Source organism: Lepisosteus platostomus, chromosome 4 (assembly GCF_059453375.1).
Source record: "Lepisosteus platostomus isolate fLepPlt1 chromosome 4, fLepPlt1.hap1, whole genome shotgun sequence".
NCBI lineage: Eukaryota > Metazoa > Chordata > Actinopteri > Semionotiformes > Lepisosteidae > Lepisosteus > Lepisosteus platostomus.
Window position 1 is genome coordinate 73,577,658 of NC_142614.1, and position 20,256 is coordinate 73,597,913.

Genomic DNA, 20,256 nt, shown 5'->3' on the forward strand with positions numbered 1-20,256 from the left:
CTCAGTTCACCTATAATAAACACACTGAAATACCTCAAGCTGAGCTTGACAGAAGAGTGACACAAATACTGCAGAAGGCATTCACCCTGCAAGATGCAAGAACACCAACACAGAGTGTGCACACTGCTCCAAAAGGGGATAATCTCACGAGAACAGTTTGCAGTGCAACATTGGACAATCATATACTCGGCTGCCTTTTCTTTGCAGAAAGTTGGTAGGTCCATCCACCTGCCATAATCGGAAAGCTGCTTATTCCTGGAAAGGGCTACAACAAATTGCAGCCTTTCCCAAAGCATTTTTCATTTTACTCATATGGTGCAACTGAGCACTACACCACTGCCCTGCACCACCAAGGGCAGTTTAGATGTGCCTTTTAACCTAGCCAGTATTTATTAGTTTTCTTTGTTAAATCTTTCTTCCATAGATGTTTAGCAATCTCCTAGGTGTGCTCACAATGTTGACAGACAATCTGAATGAATGCATATGTCTATGTATAGCATACATATACACAGATATCCGACAATGCCTTCTTCAGATCAGCCATTATGTTCTGCTAGTTTGCACTGGTCTTACATTGACCTGTATGGGGAAGTCCATAGAACTGGGTTTACTTGAGCCCAAATGTGGAAGGGAGTTACCAAGCGATAATTACTCAGGAGCATTGGCTTGACTCTCTTGCACAAGGAATCAGAGCTCTGGCATGATCTCCCCTAACATTTCAGTCCTTTGTGGACTGATGTCAAGTCGCACAGAAAGACAGGCATTCATTTGGAGATTCTTGAGATACTGGGTGCAAACTGTGATTCCTTCACGGATAACCAAGTGTGACTATCAGCTGGCCACACCAACGAGAAAGCGTTACGACACTGCCATGATCTAAGCAATCACCAGAGGTGAATCTCGTGGGCTGTCTTTGCAAAGTAGCATGCCAGGCAACCCGTTTCCTGGGACTCGCCTATTCGGATGCCATACCAACAAAGAGCACAGGCCAGCATCGCGAATCTCATTTCTAAAACACAGGAGCCATGTCACTGTTTTACACAGTGCAAAGGCAATCGCAAAGCAATAACCCATCCCTTTCTTGCTAATGAAATCTATGATCATGTGATCCTTCACAATGTGAGTCTTATATTAGATCTATATTTAGAAACAATAACAAATAAGAAATAAAAATATATTTTCCATTTTACACACATTTCAGCTGTAATTGCTTGGCAAGTCATTTTTCTTTGCATTGCACGGTGGTATATTCTGAATTTTAAAGAATTCAAGAGTTGGCAGAAATTATTACAATGTGCTGAAATTTCTATATGCCAACTAAACAGGATACATGAATATAGATATAAAATTAATAAACACATCTATTTAGCAAAAGTGGATCAAAATAACTCAGTCCCAGTTTGACATGCTTTCCACTTTTTTCACTTTTGAGCCCAACCTTGAGGAATGAGTCAAAATCATAGCAAGAACGGGGAGGATTCTGGAAAACATTTACCTTTCAGTGTAGTAGGCAACCCTGGTTTACAAGGCAAGTGCTGTCTGTCACATTAATCGCCTTAAACTGCCAGGGATCATTTAATTTAATGTGATCCATTTCTGTACTGATATGACAACTGACCAGCAGGGCAAGGGTGTTATCACACAATCCCCAATCAGAAACTTTTAGGCTTTTTTCTTCTCTCAATTATAAAATAGCTCACATAAATTATAGCTGTTTCTCTCAGCTATAAATATGTGGCCAGACTCATTTGATAAACATACCATTGTTTTCTGACACAGGAATTCTTATTTATTTCACAGTCACTATATGGTATTGCCTTGTCTCTCTTACATTTCACTTATTTAACATAGAATTTTTAATATTTTTCCATGTACCTTAGCACAACCCTTTCACAGAATTCGAACAAAACACGTGTGAACTGAAGTTGCCTTCACAGCCAGAACAAATGTTCATTCACTGTTGTTGTACTGTATGGCAAGTAAATGAGGCTGCATGTCAGCCGGTCAAAAACGATATGAACAGAATCCGAAACGTTGATTAAAAATATTTTTATGCTTTTAGATTTACACTGCATAATTCTGTCAATGCACAAAATGTAAACAGCATGGTTTTTCATACAATGACCTCTTCCCTTAGCTTAGCAATCAGCATCTAGAAGATGTAACGGCTTTCATGCCACTGTGGTTATGGTTATGCAGTACCTCTCACACCATATACTATTGGCTGGCTTATATATAGGCTAGCTTATATATAGTACATATGACACATAGGGAATACATTATATAATCTAAAATGCATAGCAACAGACCAGGAAAAACATTTTTAAGAACTGAAAATATAGACAATTATTATCAGAGATACACTTGGTGATACTGCAGAACTGTCCCAACTTTTCCCCTGTGCCTGTATCTTGGCACTAATGGCGGCATTAAATAAATCTCACATCAAATGTAACATTTGCGCATCGTTTAGCTACAGGTGTAATTCACAACCTTTCATCAGCCAATTGAAAAGAAGGCTCAGAAAACAACGTGATCTCCCTCCCATTCTCACATTCGCCATACACGTATTTTAATCATACAGTGACAGTGTAACAGGAATGATAAAAGCACTATTTATTTTTAGTTGCTATTTTTATTTGAAAATGCGTCTTTTGATGTGAGCTGCCGAAAGAAAGACGATATATTACATCAGATGGGGAGAAATCTAGTAAAATGCAAAAACATATTCGAAATTGAACCCCAAATCTATATAAAAAAAAGTTTGTTTCTTTTGCATTGCCGAAGTGTACACAATATGCAGCGGTGATGTGGACGTTTAACTAGGCACTTTAAATTGTGTTTTTCCTTTGTGTTATTTTAGAACTGTGATGCTTTGTATTTTAAAATAATGTTACTGTCGAATAACTGACTGCAGTTGCCTGATGTCAGTTCGGCCTACAAAAACACACAATAACCCTGTGGCGTTTTAAGGACGTTCTTAGCAATATCGCTCTAAATATTACAGTAGGTAGTGTCTAGGATCTAGCAGTGTGCGCATAAATAAGATGGTTGCAATGTTACGTTTTTAAGTCGGCTTTTGTATGCAAAGAATCGCCACACCACCTATATAAAAATATAAAACCTCCAGCTGACGGGAATAAAACAAAAGTCAGCATGTTATTGTTAGCCCCTGCAATGATATTCCTCTGCTGTGGAAAATATAATGATTGAGATTTGGTCTGTTATTTGCAGACTTCACGTTGTTCTCTACTCTTCTTTACCCTGACATTTAGCGCAGCCCCGGCTGTGAAAACAATGCCACCATTCATGGCTCTAGACGAAGATTCCAATCGACTTAAGCGGGCACAATGAATCGTGGTCATTCACTGGTTACCCATATTGTGTTCTCAAATTTTCTCTCAGCAAAAGTATAATGACTCGGTATTGTGTGGCCGCGTAGACAAGGACTCCGAACAAGAGACACTAGTTTTGTCTGACGGTGTGAGAAAGTCGGGAAGAGCTCTTTTCTTCCAGATGGTGTTAAATTCAGCTGCTTTTTAACATTGGCCTTGCATAGCAATCTGCTGCGCCCTTAATACAAAGAGAGAGCCCCTCGTTCCCACTAGTTAACATGCGTGCTCACGCGACCAACTAACTTCACTGGGACTCTTTGTCAAAACCACCGCGTGTTTGTTTTCTACGGACAAGAAACTGTACTTTGCAACATTCTAATTAAAATCTGATTTCCAGTACATTCCCTTAGGTTTGTAACAGTTCCCACTTTCTAAACTCTAAATGTGGGTGATTTCTAATGCACTGATATTACGCATTTACACACTCTATTTCACTAAGCACTTCTGGGGCTAAACAAATGATTGAAACGATCCAACTAGACCCTGCATTGGCGATTCGAAATCTCTTTTGTATATATATAAAAAAAGGACAACACTCGGTGCTTTTGATTCAATTCAACTCTTTAATCTGTCCATAAATTGGATAACGAAATTAAAGACTGCGGTTAAAACAAACGTTCGCCTAATTAACAACCAAGCAGAGAGCATTTCAACGTGGCTGCATAATAAATAACAATAAAACCGCCAGCTCGGTGCAGCCTCAACCATCAGTTCCTGTGACATTATTGAGTAGTTTGCAGCTAGACAATGGGTTTCCCTGCCAGTCGGTGAGGGGGGAAACTTAACATCTTATTACTTTAATTGCACCTGCTAGAAGAAAAAACAAACTCCTAGACCTTGTAATGTAAATAGTGATTGTGGCAAACAATGGACTAAAGTCAGGCAGCAGTAACCGTTTTTACAACTCCCTTGTAAAGTGCACAGAACGGGAGGTCTACAAGTACTTTATCATTCAAAGCTTGTTTGTACCAAACAGTGCGTCCATGCAGACAAACCGCGTTTCCCCACCGGTGGTCAGTACAGTACTAAAGGTCTGGCACGTGCTGTTCTGTCAAAAGGCAAGTTCAAAGGTCTTCTGTACAGACGCTCGTGTTATCTGGGGGCGATAATAACGTGGCTTGCGATTTCTGGGGGCCACAGCAAACCTTTCCTGGGCTTTCCCAAAATTCATCATCCTGAAAATATATTTTCAATCCTAAAAAAAAAAAAAGAAGCCTAAAACAGTTTAGGTTAGATTTGCAAATTCACCACTTCAGCCAATATGACGAAACGTTAGTTTCTTTGCTGATCATCATCACTAAGAGCCCTCATTGAGATCTCCTGGCAAAATGCTCAAAACTAATACCGATGTTTTCAGATAACGGCTTGAACATTCATCAACAAATTAAGAAGGTACCATGTATAGTGAGGTTTAAGATAAGAAACCTGCAATTATATCGTACCAATAAATAAAGCGTTATACACATATCAAATGTTGTAATGTGTTTGTTTTTTTTCCCAGAAACCCTATGTATTCATTAGCATGAGCGACTGCGCCGCAAAACTGCAGGACGTTTAATAAAGTGAAGGACAGTAGCTTGACTACCACCAGACACACACTGAACCCCTAGACTACCCTTTTCAGGACTGTTGCCAGTCTGGTTGCGGTGGGTGGGAAACGTGTTGCAGATGAGTCTAGCGCACTTGATATTTTTTCATGACCTAGGCCACCCAGTCCCCGACAGGACTGTCTATCATATTCTGTCCGAGCCCGGCACTGACTCTTGGCCCTTGAGCGTGGGAATGCTAGCGTGCAGACGTTCACATCTCCTGCGATCCGTTTAACGGAATCAATTAAGCAAGGCAGACCCCGCGGCTCGCTCGCCCTCTTTCCATTTTTGTCAGGTCCGCATACGTCCTAATTATTTCAGTTTGGGATGCCAGCGCCGTTTCCTGGACAGAACCGGTCATGCCTAAACAAAAAAAAGAGAGAGAGAGAGGAGGCGCGCACGTGGTTTCCTCCGTAAATGTCACTTTCATTTCCAGGGCTAGGAGCCGAGTAAGACGGAACATTTTGAACACTTTGACAAGGGGGGAGGGGAACTCGTCTCCATCAAGTGTCTCTGGTTCAGTAGGTTCCTCAAGGAAACCCTCCTGGAAGAAGGAAGCATCTGTTCGTGAATTTTGAGTGGGGACGGGTAGCCTGGATATTTTTAATCGTTTTTTTTTGCACAGCAACTTTGAGTTCTCTATTCAAATATCTTGACACATATGTATGGGAGCTAAAGTTTTGGAACGACGTGTGGTTTAAAACACATTACATCTATATACGGCATTTTAGATATTCAATCTATGTGTAGGCATACACAGTACGGTACATATATAGGTCTGTTTCGATAAGACTTTTCCCCCAGTGTATCTATTACAACTGTTCGTCGAGTGGTGTTACATCATAAGCAGAAGTGTTTCATTATGGCTTGAGCGTTTTGGCCTACCTTCATGAGTAACACTGGGCAGAAAATTAAAGACTACCGGTAAGTATTTTTAATTCTAACGCAGTAGGTGTCTCGAATCGTTCTGGCGTATGCAATCATAAATCCTGAATGACACATCCTTAAAGTATAAAAGAAAAGAAAAAAAAAACTGTCTTCTAATTGTCCCAGAAAATGGCGCAAGTTCTGCCTTTTTTTTTTTACCATTTGAAGAGGGTGCCATTTGAGACCTCGATCACAGCCAGGTGTTCTCCTGTTTGTATATCCAATCTGTACGTACTTTCCTGCTCCCCTTACTTTACATCCTCCAAGCGTCCACGACGATCCTGGAAGCAGTTTTTACTTTCGGTTATCTAGCTTTATGAAGACCAACACACTCATACAGCTAGATAACCAAAGATAACAACCCACTTCCCTTCCTTTAACGGCATTTCACCCCAAAGTTCTCCTACTGTTTGCCGCAATGGGCTTCTGTTGTCCAGTTTCACCACGCAAACATCACGCAGCTTTTTTTTATTTTCCTAAGTTGTTGCGCCCCCAAACACACGAAAATCATACTTCCCCGAAGCTCGTCACACCTTTCCTAGAAACCGCTGTCCTTCAAAGTTTATCCCCAACTTTTTTTTTTCCCTTCCGAATGTTGTTTGTGTGTCACAAGCCATAAGCCAGATCCAGATGTTTGTGGTCACGTTAAACAAGCCATTATCGCGGAGTTGAACTGAGCAATTGGAAAAGAGTGAGGTGCCTCCATCCTCGCCCAGGCCTCCATTTGCATTGTAAATTGCTCCATTCTCACAAAGGCTCCTTTTCTTCGGCGAAGACGTTGTGGTATGAGCAATATCCCACGTCGCCAGCCAACTGCACATGAAAAAGAAAATCCCGGTTCCAGAAGAAAGTGTCAAGACGATTCAAGAAACACGCCGCGATCGCTTCTGATTATGCACAGGAGATAATCTACATATTTATTTATTTTGCCAAATGGTGGCAGCTTCATTGCACGTAACGAGCGTGTGTTTTTAAGGGAGGGAGAGAGAGAGCCTGGGTCTCACAGAGCCGAGAGCTGAGGAGACGGAAGATGCTGTCCTGCTCGCTTGCCGCTGCCAACGGTCTGAAAGAAGGAGAAAAGGGCCATCATTGAGGGAGGGGGGAGGGAAAGGAGGGAGGGGGGAGCTTGCAGTGCCAAAATCTGGACCAACCGGACGAGGTCAAAGGTCTCGGACCGCGGGACTATAAGGTAATGATGATGTCATGAGAAATTCTCAAGTACACGTTTATTTAGATGCATGAGTGATCGGCAATCTGCCCGCGTCATCAACAAGAGCTCGGGAATAATTCCTGCCTCCTTTCCCCCCTGCAAACAGTCTAGAGACCCAGGGAAGAAGGGGAAAAAAATGCTCCGCGGGGCTGAAAGCACTCCTTGCTGCTGCTAATGAAGATCGCTCTAATATCCAGACTCGGGGAGAAATACTCTCTGAGGACAGATGAAAGCGATCCGGAGCTGTCTGAATTTCTCTTGTAGCGGTCTCTGCTGAGAGGCGAGGCGCACTTGGTTGCTTCACCAGACAGGGCCTGGTTTCTGCTACTGGAAATCGGGTCTGAGTAACGCAGTGAGTCGAGGTATAATTACATTGACAATTTGCACGGGTGTCGTGTTTTGATGGCTTCATAGCTCACATTACAGTCATACCGAGCGTCTACAGTGATTTACAGGTACTCGCATCGTAGCATCCCCCTGTAAACTGTTTTTTCAGATGCTCTGTTCCAGAATGCGTTCTGCATTCATCAGGCTAACGTTTGATTTCAGGTAGGTTTTATTCTTCCTGTACGATTTCAATACTTACTCTCTATAAAATTCTCGTCATGCACCATTTTGTGGTAAGAGCACAGCGCATTCCATTATGCTGAGCACACCTTTATATATTCGCTGCTCTATTTAAACACGGCAAGAAATCTCATTTAACAAAACTAAGTAAATACCGTGTTCCAGTAACACACATAAGAAAAAAACACATTTCTTCAGTGATCTATTGTTTCGGATTCAAAATGTGTACGGATCACATTAAAAGACGCAAAAGCGAGGGTTTCTGTTTGTATTTAAAAGTAACCCACAAATAATACGTGACCATGTAATTAAAAAATAATCAATTTCTGTCATCATAAGTGTCTAGGGTAGAGAACTGATAACTAAAAAGACTCATCATACCATCATGTAAATAATGAAGAACGCCACACTGAAAGACAGTTATTATCTCAAACCAGATAATCAGAAACTGGATTTTTAATATCGTTTAATGAACAAAAGTCCAAGCTCTTTAAGTCAATACATCCCAGTGCATCTATTTTAAGACCTGCAGACTTGGGAATGAACAAACATGGAAGGGATCTGAACTGCACTCTGTTGCGGGTGTTTCAAAACCAGTGAGCATGTTGCGAGTAGTTTTCCATTGACAATGAAAAGAATAAAAAAAAAAGTTCATACAGAATTTGTTACGATGGTAACTGCACCACACCGGGCGTCATATTGAATTTCATCAACGCTTACACACGCAGCCCTGTCTGTCTGCGATCTGCAAAAAGACTCACAGATACCTATATATACAGTATATACGTGTGTGTGTGTGTGTCTGTGTGTTGCACCGCGTACATGCACACATTTCAAAGCTCTGAAAATGGCAAGGTTTGTGACACTGTCGCATATCACCAGAGAAATGATCACCATAGCTAGAGCACAAGTCTTGCACATAAAAACACACCGGGACCGTCAGACTATCTCCACCTGCCACACAGGATACACGGGGAGCGTGTGCGTGCGCGCGCACTCGCCTGGTTATGGTGGTGGGGCCTCTTTAAAGGTGTAGTGGGTATTAATACAAACAAATATATATATAGCATTCTCCCCAGAAGTTTTTTTTTTTCTTATTTCCTAACGATCCCACGCCCGTGGCATAACCGCACCACAGCCACGCCATCAGAAATCAGCGTGAAGCCTATGCGAATCCTCATTTTGATGTGCTGCAAGCGGGCATTTCTAACCTTCTGATCCCACTACAGTCAGGCAGTCTCGTTTCTACAAAGTAATGCCACAAACAAGGCTATTTCGTACGGAAGGAATGGGCAATAAATGAATTGTGTTTGAGGAGGGCAGTGGCAACTGTATAAGCGGTCAAGACGGGACAAATGGAAATAAGTGGGATTTGTATAATATAGAACATTAGACCTTCTAGTATAACATCAATATTAAAAATACCGTATTATATATAGCCTCTATTTTTAAGATAAACACTCGGGGATAGAATTGTATAAAAAAGGCCTGTTTCACACCGAATTTAAATCGGGATGAAAACCTGTGATCAAACAATTAGATCTAGTCCGTTTCAGACGAATACAGCGTCAATAACATTCACTGAATATCGTTGGCACATCAATACAATTGACTGTGCAGCTAAAGCAGAGCAGGATTTCAAACTTCAAATGTTTTAGATGTAAACTCACTGTGGTCTCGGCCGTTAAGGCCTACACCGTTTTGTAAAAAAAAAGATTACAGTACAGAGAGTTATATTTTTTTTCTAGCTCTGAATAATTTCCGTCAGTGACTGGCTTTGTCTCAAAAGAAAAGAAAATCTTTTAGGATAACGTCACCTAAAGACTTAACGTGCCAAAGATGACTGGAACAGCAATGATTAACTGTCATATACAGTCGGCTGCCTTTCACTCGCACTAGATAGCTTTAAAAGTAATCATAATTAAAGGCTAAGAAAGTAGCAGCTACCAAACTGACAATTATGTGTTTCCTGTTCGTTAGCCATGTTACAAATTCACAACCTGACAGGTTTTTTTTTACATCTCACACGTATGATATGTGCCCAAGGACAAATATATGGTCCCTTTGACCATTAAGATTTGTGTAGTTTTTTTTTGTCCTCACGTCTCTTGTAACTGAAATTTTACTTGTTAAAACGTACAAAAGTCATAAAAAGACAAAGGCACAATGACACCAGTCAAATGAGTCACATTCGATATGTAATCCCGTCGCCCACACTGAAGACTGAAGAGTTGTCGATGAATTATACTCCCATCTTTTCTGGAGATCAGACTCTGAAACATTACAAATCCAAATAAAAAAAATCGAAATATCTATAAAAACACCGTGGATCGCAAATGTCAATTTCCAGTCTGTACCTGTAGCCCCCTAAGTCTGCCCACCTACACTTTGGTTATCCAGCTTTCATGTGGCATTAAGATTACGAATTTCGTAACCAACAGTACTTTACGGAAACGATTCTCCTTTATTTGAGACAGGAAAAAAAAGATGATTATGTAACTATTACAGTTTACTCTTCTCGTTAGACGATGAATCTGTCATATACAGTCCGCCTATTAGCTAATTTCAGATTATTGTTTTTATCATCTAGGAGAACGAGTAAAACTATGAAGTATGAATATACTCTATGAAGTATGTTTCTACGTTATTGTGGCACAAGAAATACCCCCAATATGCAATACGAATACGAAATAGTCGTATAAGACTTCCTGAATTTCTCGCAATAATTACTGCATTTTCTCTATTTTTACATAATACCCTATTGGCTATATTTCAGTATTGTTCAGGTACGAACGACAAACCCGTGTATATGTACGAAATGACAAAAATAAAGACTCTTTCAAAAAGGAAAATGAGTGTTGTGTTTTATTGTGCGTGTGTGTGATTTCTGTAACAGAACAGAGACTATAGGTGATGGTTTCCCGGGGAATGTTACATGTTTATATCCGATTTCTCCCAGACACGCGGTCTCACTATTTAATCGCTGAGTGGAGCAATTAGCTACCCCCATTCAATCGCAGTTTCGTGACGTCACTGAAGTAGGACAGAGCAAATCTTTGCATAACTGGTTCTAATTTGGAGCTTTATTTGGGCATCGCTGTCCCTCGGCAGGAGAAATGAAAACAAAATTACAATCTGGCGCACCGGGTGATACATTTATGCTTTCTCCTATGGAGAAACGAGTATGGAAACTAATGCAAGAGGCATTACAAATACAAATGGGCATAAGGGGAAAAAGGTATGTATTTTGAGCAAAATACAGCGCGAAATGTTTGTACTGTATGTCGAAACCACCTCAAAACAATTCCGATATCACTCGCATACAGCATTAACGTTTGTGTACGAGTGTGTATATAGAGATATGAACACAAGCTCATACATCAGCACACATTCATGCAGTTACAGGTATGTACAGGGTCGTTACAGATAATTCACATATTTTTTAACTTTAAACTGCACCCACGGCCGGTGTGACATTAGCCTCGATGCTTGTTAGCTCTATACCCAGTGCCATCACAAAGCGGTACATTTTGTCTCGGTTACGGAGACCAGCATGAAGTCACTCTATTTTATTAAGAAACGACTCAGGAAATAGAAAGACGAGTTTGAGTCATATTCCAGCTTCGTTTCATATTCTCCTGGAAGTTAGACCCCCGAATAAACTCAACCACTCGCTAAAGACATTTTGTTTGCTCGTCCTGGCGGCAGTAACTTGGTCCCTTGGAGTTCGCTTCCTGGTCGACAGGGCGACTTGAAGTGCCAGTGACCGTGGGCTTGAGACGAGCTTCGCTGGTCGAAGTGGACATGACTTAAATCGCATTAGTCTCCGGAATGACCTTTGGTATACGGTTCTTAGGCTATTATTTCTGGGTGTATTATAATTGCTAAGACCCTCTTCTGTGTTTATACACGGAAACACGCTGTCTTACATAGATCATCCCAAAGTTTTCATAAAATAAAAACCCCATTGCATGATGCAAAAGGTGTATTTCGGTGGCAAGCACTTTTAAAGTGCTCAAATGGAAAACTGGGAGATTTTACATTCTGGTTTAATCTTATCGGCATGATTTGCAAGATATCACAAACAATTGTTACATACTGGCATGCATTTAGTGTAACCACTGTTTATTTCGTATTTTCTGCGATCATCTGAGGCGTATTTTAGACAACAGTGGAGTTCCAGCAACTGCCCACTAGCACAAAATTATTCATTGTGCGCAAAAAGGGTAGCCCACAGAAAAGCCCATCACAGCAAGATAATTAACAGCACAGTAATTATCGCTGCGATTTAATTCTTTATGCTGCCTCACACCCACTTCCATTACAATCCCGCCAGGTTAGAGAAGGGTCTTCAAGTTCGGAAACGCTGCCTCGAGGCGTGAACCACTCCGATGCACAGTTTTACACAATTACACAAATTCACTCAAGTTTCCTACTTTTTAGCAACTGCCAACAGTGGGCACCAGGAGGTTTTAGAGTAGATCAAATTTTGTGGACAAATGTAGATTTCATATAGATATCAGAAAGTATTATATATAGTATATATTTAACTACGAATAATTAAAACATTTACTTACAAACATGAAAGGATGTTTTAAGCAGTGTACAGCAGGCTCTTTCAGCAGTCCTCACGTCGGAAATCATCCAGCAGAGAAACCTTTTCGGACACTCAGTACTTCCCCTGAATCCAGCCATACTCGTCACCCACTCATTTTAAAGTTGCCGCCGATACCCAGCTCATTAGACTTGCTTCGGCTGCTCTGAGTTAAGCAGAGGCAATATTCCATCCACATGACACAAAAAAAAAAACTTTCCCATAACGTATTTGTCTTCTATACACCCAAATGGTAAAGTGAAGGGCTGTGGTGGAAGACTAAGTTTTTGGCGTTGGCCGAGGTCTAGTCCATCCCTCCTTGAGAATGAGGACGTGCTCTGAAATTCAAACAAGTTCCCCAATTCTTTTGTTGCATATGAACTGTAGACCTATTGTTCATCTATTGCCATGGACTTTTCGTCCTTCCCAGAACAGGTTACGGGCTGATAGGAGTAATGAATTTGCTTCGAGCCTTTTTTAAACCTACTGTGACAAACGGAACAAATTCAAATTTCTTTACAGCACAGTGACGATACACTCAGCTGCACGCCGGGTCCTACAGTATGTGTTTTAGGAGCGGTATTACCAGACCGTCCCAGCTTTTATCGCAATGAGTATTATTGCCATACTCTTATTTTGGATTCATTTTTATTCAGAAGTCAGTGTTACTCCGACACTGAAGACGACGAGAGTTACACTTGAAAAGTGAGAAAAATCCCCCGTGCCTTAAATTCAGACACTGGTAACGGATTAATCTCCCACTTAAAAACGTTTTTAATGAAATGATTGGCACGTCTTCACTTGGAAGAAGTTTGCAAGGCGCTATCTTGCGATATATTTTTGAGACTGCTAACAACATTCGCCGCTCAGCAATGATAGTCATTTTTTTAATCAAAATCGGTTCTATTTCATTGCAGCCAACAGCACAGTTACAACAGTTTATAATAATCCATTATTTAAATTTTTTCAGACCTTCTGTTTTCATTTGTGTTGCTTTGAACCGGTAAAACCCAGCTTTCGTCGTCGATTATGTTTTCGCTACGCATTCGAAAAAAACCTGTCAGAAATACTATTTTAGGTCGATTTTATTATACTTTTGGTTTGTGTTCACCGGAAGAAGACAGTGTCACTCATATCTTAGCATTGATTTATTTTGTTTAGTTGATTTTTGCTTAATTTACTATTAAAAAGCGGAATATCTTCCACCGTAGGCCTTTGTAAAAGGTTTTGCTTAAGCACACAGCAAGAAACAGTTTTGTGCTTTTAAGACGTAATTTTATCTAACTGAATTTTAAAAATAAAATGTCAGATTTTTATGAATGCATGCAGGCTTCACCCATAGGCTATAATGTTCCAAATATTTCTATATGATCTTCCTCGTCTATTTTTTTTTTTGTTCTGTTGTTTTGTGGTCAGTGTCGCCAACACCATGAACTGGAATTATTTCACAACTTTCTCCCGATACTCAGAAGCACAGCATTATCTTTCAAAAGCCGGACTAGCTCGGAAGCGACATTCAGTTATCACTGCAGGCGTATCCTTCTGACTCGCTCAGACTCACGTTTGGGTTTAACAGCGAGGTCACGTCCAATGACGTAGTCTAGCATATCTGCTACGCGCAACAGCCATATTTAAATACATCAAGGAAAATTAGTGCATCAAAATATGCAAATCCTGCTTGCATAGTCTCTCTTCCAGCAGACGGACTAATTTTCCCCCCAGATTTATTTTTTCGACGTTTTAAAAAAGCCGTATGTTTGTTTTTTGAAGCTCCGGTTGTGTGTGTTGCGCGTCCTCAGAAAGCGGGATAGTGAAGATGCACTGATTCGACCTGAAGAAGTCTGCTGTGCATAATAAGACGTCCGCCGCGCCATTCTTATAGCACCGATGCTGTTGGTTCCTGCGAGTGTATTATTTTTAATATTGATGCATATGTAAAAGGTATATTTGCATTTATTTATTTACTGGATGTTTGGGTTTTCTTAAGCGTTTCTTGAAAGAAAATGTTATTCACGGTTAGGACCGGACGTGCAACTTTCCATACAGATTAGGCGAAATAAAAATTAATTTTAAAAATAACATTTTTTCTTTAAGAGGTTATGTAAAATGTTGAACTAATGCAAATAATGTCGTTTACAAATGCTCTGGCTGCGTTTTAAAGTAGTGGTTTCAAAATCATTCAAACAAAGGCATCACAGATCAACAGCAACAAAGAGGCAAATGAAATCAACCTTTTTAGAGCGAAATTACTTTATTCCTGTAACTTAAAATTGTAATGTGTTGCAATATAAAGCGCTATTTAAAATCCCAGTCCGCGTTTTGTAGCCCTAATAGCACAAATAGCGATGCGGTGGTCAAGATATTTTTCCCTCTACGAACATAAAGTAAAAAGTACCAGCAGAGCAAAAAGTGCATTAAGCAATTATATTTCATTACGAGAATCGATACCGGCACAAAACAATTTACCACAGATTTCGTATTGCTGGTGTTTTATGCGAGCAGGCTAGTCATTATTTATGATCATATACACATAGAGTTTGCCCACCGCAGTAATGTGACCTAATCCCTTTGTAATGGGAAAGTACATGTAAGCTCATTAAAACTCTTATTAAGCCATTTCATGTGTTTATGTCCTAATTTTGATATCTGTAACCCCAATAGTTCCCTTATAGTTAATTAGTCAGTGTATTGACTTACCTGCTTCTATATATATATTTTTTAAGCCAATAAAGCAATCCTCTCGAAAAGTCTGCCATGAAAGTATCTTTAACAGATTATGCATAGCAAATATTCAAATGCCCGGTTGCAGTAACCCATCTAAATCGCTCTGTGGTGGTTCCCAGCGGTACCTCTGCCTTCTCGTTTTGTGAACCTTGTACTAAAGTGCTTCTATGATATGTCACCCAATAAAAGTGGCCAGACGGCCACACGTAAAGATTTTTTTAGCCAGAAAACAGACGATGTCATTGACTTATAATTTGTTTGTCGTGCCAAACACCTCTTAAATCGTTCACATATACACAGGAATGTAAACGTAGACGTAATATAGTATATTATATGGACACACATAAAACTTAGACATTTTCAACAAAAAATGTATATTTAAAATTAACTCACCTAATATAAAATATTCCCCCCTTATATCTTGGTGACTAGGAGTTCTGTCACACGTGGATTGGATCTCACTGTGCCACAAGACAGACACAAGATTACCATATTGATGCATATTCACTGCAAATCAAAATAGCAGCATCCGTCACCCGAATAATGAGGAGTGTAGTGGCTGCACAAGTAAACGGTGTTTTTTTTTAAAAAAAAAACAACTGCGGTACATTGCGTAATGTCGAGGTTTTTTAAAAAATGTTTGTGACCACGTAAATTCAGCATATTCTAAATATGTTCGTTATCGCTTTTTATTTCGGGACACTCAAGAGAAGCCCTGCTTTACACGAGGCAGAAAGGCGGGCTGTTAATTTCATATTTTTCGAGAACGGATGCCACATTAAAGCGTTTGTAGATTTAGTAATATGACTCGATAAGGTGTATTTTATTGAGTAAGATTCGGAACTTGCGTTTTCCTGTGCGTTGTTGGGTAGGGAAACTCCTTGTGAGTGGAAGTAATGTACATTTGTTTCGTATTCCGGACATCTTTGGAATTGTTCTACAATTGCTGTGTTGAACATACAATAATCGTGCAATTCTCGGTTCTTAAAAACAACGAAAATAGGGAATGTTAACCTGGTAGGGTATGCACTACTTCACGTCAGGCTCAATTAGTGAATGTATATATTATAATTCCATTATATATTATATTAGCCTTATTATTAGAAACCGAGCATTAGAAAGCAAGACATGCATGCGTGCCTGTGTAAGTATGCAGTGTTCACAGTAATTATTCAGAAACTATTTTCTGTAACATGCGAAAAAAAAACTAAAAGTGTTTAGCAAAACATAAAAACTTAAGGAACTGTAACATTGAAGAAATGTTAATAGCGTTACGAACACAGGCCTGTCAAGACGTGGAATTTTGTCAATTAAATGACATTATCCCCCCCTCTATAATGTAGAGCAGTTCGTCTAAATGGTGCTAGTACACTTAGTCGTGGGACTAAAGCACACAGTATGTATAAAAAGGGGAATTATTTGAGGTGTTACTATAAGGCTCGCATTTTTTAATCCTGCACCAACCCCGATTCCGAATAAAGCTCGTCAGGCTGAGTGCTTCACGCCTTTTCCTTCTCCAAAAAGTAATCTTTTTTAAAATTGTATTAACAGCTCATCACGGTGTAAGAATCTAAACGTGCTCAATGTGACTGTGGGAGAAAAAAAAAAGTTTCGCGTAGGGCACTTTCGTGCCCTCCCAGCCAGCCTATAAAGGCATTTAGAATTTGTGGTAAAGGCAACTGACCGTACTGAAAGTTTGTTGCCTGTAAGTGGAAAGCTGTCTTTCCCGGGTTCGCGTCTTCCACAGAGTATCAGAGGAGATGCCGTCTGTCAGGACATTAACCAACACCTGAAGACGCCAGCTCCTCGCGGTGCCTCCCCCCCGTGTTTCACGGTTGGCTGAAAAGACCCATCTTTTAATTCTTTAGACCGCTTGCTCTGCGCTTTCATTCTCCCATCTGAGACTGGAGAATTAAAATTTGGATTCAAAAGATGACATTACCCTGCTGTAGGAAAATAGTTGGAGGTTAAATTAATATATTTGTGGTCAAATGTAAAATGTGTTTGATTTATTTCCGTGAAGGGTTTCCCCTCATGCGACACGAGTCCTTTTCTCTTTCTTTTTGTTTTGGACTTTCACCTTAAGATTATCGCCCTTAATGAGCTCTTGGGCAATATCTATTTCTCATGATTTTGGTAACAATGCTCTGACACTATGACGTATTTTCAGTGCACCTTGTGGCTTTACTGTATCTCCCGTTTTCCTAAGCTTGGGTCCAGCTCCAACAACAGATTCTTCTACAAACCATCGTAATTTTTACCTACATAAATTAAATTCGAAAAGCTCAGTATAATCCACTTTAATTACAATATCATCTCGTGAAAACATACGAAAAAGTTTAAGCCTTTAGCATAGCTTAACTAGGCTGTTGACAAATAACCAGTTCACGAAATTCTTTACGGTTTAAACTGCACAAGATTATCGTGTGCATTTTATTTCAAATACCCAATCAGTATATATATAGTTATATATTAATGGGAAATGCACATATATGACGTATCTGAAATAATGGCATTCACGAATTTACATTGTTTAATACTTAATGCTTAATATAACGGCTTTATATATCGAGCTACAGAAAAGCACAGTAGACTACCTCCAGATAAAGACTTGAAGTTGTTAATGTGCTCTTAATAAACCCGATAGATTAAATGTACTTCTGAAATGTTAAAGAACCGGCCTCCCTTAGTATAAAATTTGACTTGTTAGATAAAAAACAAAAAGATAATGTGCAATATTATATCTTCGTAGTGTACAATGGTCATCTACAGGGTAAGACCGTTTTCCTTCCTATATGAACTTCACAATAATACAAATTTTCTTGAGCAGACATTGTAATTACTAATTTATGTATTTGTGTATGTATTCTTGTTCACGTTAAAAGTCGTAAAAGATATTGTCGAGTTTTCCCTGAATTAAAAACGTTATAATACATAGATAATTTAACGGTTCTTAATTTTAACTGTACAGTATACTGTAATATACAATGTTTCTGTTCGCGTACAATGTTTCTATTCAGTTACACATTATGGATGTGAAGTGTCAATTAGTGTGAAAATTGGCAAGAAAGAACTGTCGTAAAAAACGCTATATTCGAACATAAAATAGTAGAAAATTAAGTGTTACCCAATAAATTAAAATAGAGTATATGAAATCTGTGTTCTCGAAGAGACAAACTAGCGTAGGTTTAGCTAATACATTCACATTTTTGGCTTTGCGTTAAAATACAATGGGATTTAACCTATTTTCTTCTTAAAATGTACTTTTTATTTAAATTAATTTATAAATTGTACTGTGAGTCATACAGAATGTTTATGCCTTTCCGCCGTGTGATTGCAAAGGAAACAGGCCATTAATGACTGACTGAGTTATGGCGACACCTGCTGGCTAAGCAGCATTACTACAGAAACCATCTGTCAGAAAATGATGCGACATTTTCTCATTCAACATTTTCTTCAAAAATGCACACGTTTTCTGTTCACGAGAGGCAAAAGAATGGAGTTGAAGATGACTGAAATTGGTTGCAATAAAATATGTTTGTAACAATTCAATGAACAAAGTCTAAGAAAACACAACTTATTTTAACCTGTTAGGTGAACGTTAATTCATTCTACTTTTCCAAACCTATTAAAAATATTAGGAGCCATTCTTTTTTATTTTTAGCTATGAGTAAATCTTTTGAATATACGGGAAGGATAAAGAATTTGTAAAGTATCTGACATACTTAAATATATATATATATTGAGCTGCAGAAAATTTGATTTCAGTTTAAACTGTCGGTATAAATAAGCGCGTTATATGCCCAGTCTCTTAACTATCAATCACACCTACTAGTAGCAATATAAATAGAATTTACCGTGTTATCAACATTTGTAGCGGCATGTTTTTTTTTATTAAAAATGTTATTTACCACTTAATTATAAAGCAATGTCTCTGAATGGCACTATATCGGGTAATTCTGTATAATGTGTATTATCATTTTTGCATTGCCAATGTATCTTGATATCAAGCATTATCGGACAGACTTTTACGTTATCTTCTGCACATACAGTTTTGACCTATTCGTTTAATTCAGAAACGACCATAGCTAAATCCTACGCCAGTCAGTACATCTATCCATCTGTGTGTCTTAAATATAGAGTTAAGTCTTTTTCTCTCATTACTGGATTCCTTAGTGTTAGCAAGTCAACTGTACGTCACAGGATCTTTTCACTCGGTATCAAGCATCATCTGTCTCTCGGGCGATAGATAAGTCAGTCATGAGCATTGTTTTTTATTAGACTGAGAAGCCAGATTGGACATTAATTTAAGTGTAACATAACGTCACTCACCTTTCCGTTAAAATACGCTCATTAGCTAAGCTACAAGGCCAAAAGGAATATGCTACTGCTCATTATTTCCATAATAATGGATCAACACTATGACTTCACCTGTTCGGATATTTGCAGTTAGTATAGAACAGACACTCTTGTTATGGTGGTTTGTTTTCAAACTCCTATTCGATATATTCGATAGAATCGAAGCCATGTTTGTGTCGCAGTGCAGTGAAAAATCCGGTTTACCCTAAAAAATAAAATCCGAAACTGATAGCACTACTTAAATGGAAATTGAATATACAAGGTGTGTGCGCGCCCTGACACGCACAAAAACACACCTCGGGATATTGTTTACCCCATCGTTAGAGATGCTGCAATGTTGTATTGTATTTGTGTTGGAATACAGAATATTTACCGTAAGGAGATATGTATATATATATACTTTTAAGTATATGATATACAACTCAAAATCATTCCAAATTAAAACATGACCAGTCATTGGACGAATATACATGTCTAAATTTGGACAAATCTAAATTACTCTTTGTAAAGCAGTAGCCTAGACCTTATCTAAATTGCCAAATTAAAGTTTCAGCCCCTGTACTTACCAGTGTTATGCCAAATCAACCAGGGCTCCTTGGGCTTCGTTTTAACCTAACATCATTCTTAAGAGTTGGAAAAAATCCGACCTGCTCGTCTATACCAAGCATCATATATTGGCGGATTAAGGGACCAATGTCATAGTACAGAACGCCAGCCAAGAACACTTTTCAGCAGACCAAGCCAAAAGCTTTGGGGCTGTTTAATTTGTGTATGGAGTCCGCACCTTGCCAACGGATGTGAAAGTACAAAGGAGTATCTGTTTGGAAACCGTCTCCTAGTATAAGGCTTGTTCACAATACGGCCTTCGTAAATTGTGGGAAAAAGTAGCAG

At 39.2% G+C, this 20,256-nt stretch overlaps 1 long non-coding RNA gene across 6 annotated transcripts in view; it reads right to left on the reverse strand.

The window, feature by feature from the left end:
* The window catches only part of LOC148673804 (uncharacterized), a 74,932-nt gene extending 54,885 nt beyond the window's left edge, over window positions 1–20,047 (reverse strand). Inside the window, exons 1-3 of one of the 6 annotated variants that reach the window (XR_015936120.1) lie at window positions 16,691–16,705; window positions 15,400–15,467; window positions 12,266–12,620 (exon numbers count right to left, since the gene is read on the reverse strand). This is a non-coding gene — a long non-coding RNA (uncharacterized LOC148673804). Of the gene's footprint in view, window positions 1–12,265; window positions 13,824–14,979; window positions 15,172–15,399; window positions 15,527–16,690; window positions 16,706–19,931 lie in introns of those variants that run through there. The other 5 variants (XR_015936119.1, XR_015936118.1, XR_015936117.1 and 2 more) reach the window with 5 other exon arrangements.
* Between the last annotated feature and the right edge of the window lie 209 nt (window positions 20,048–20,256).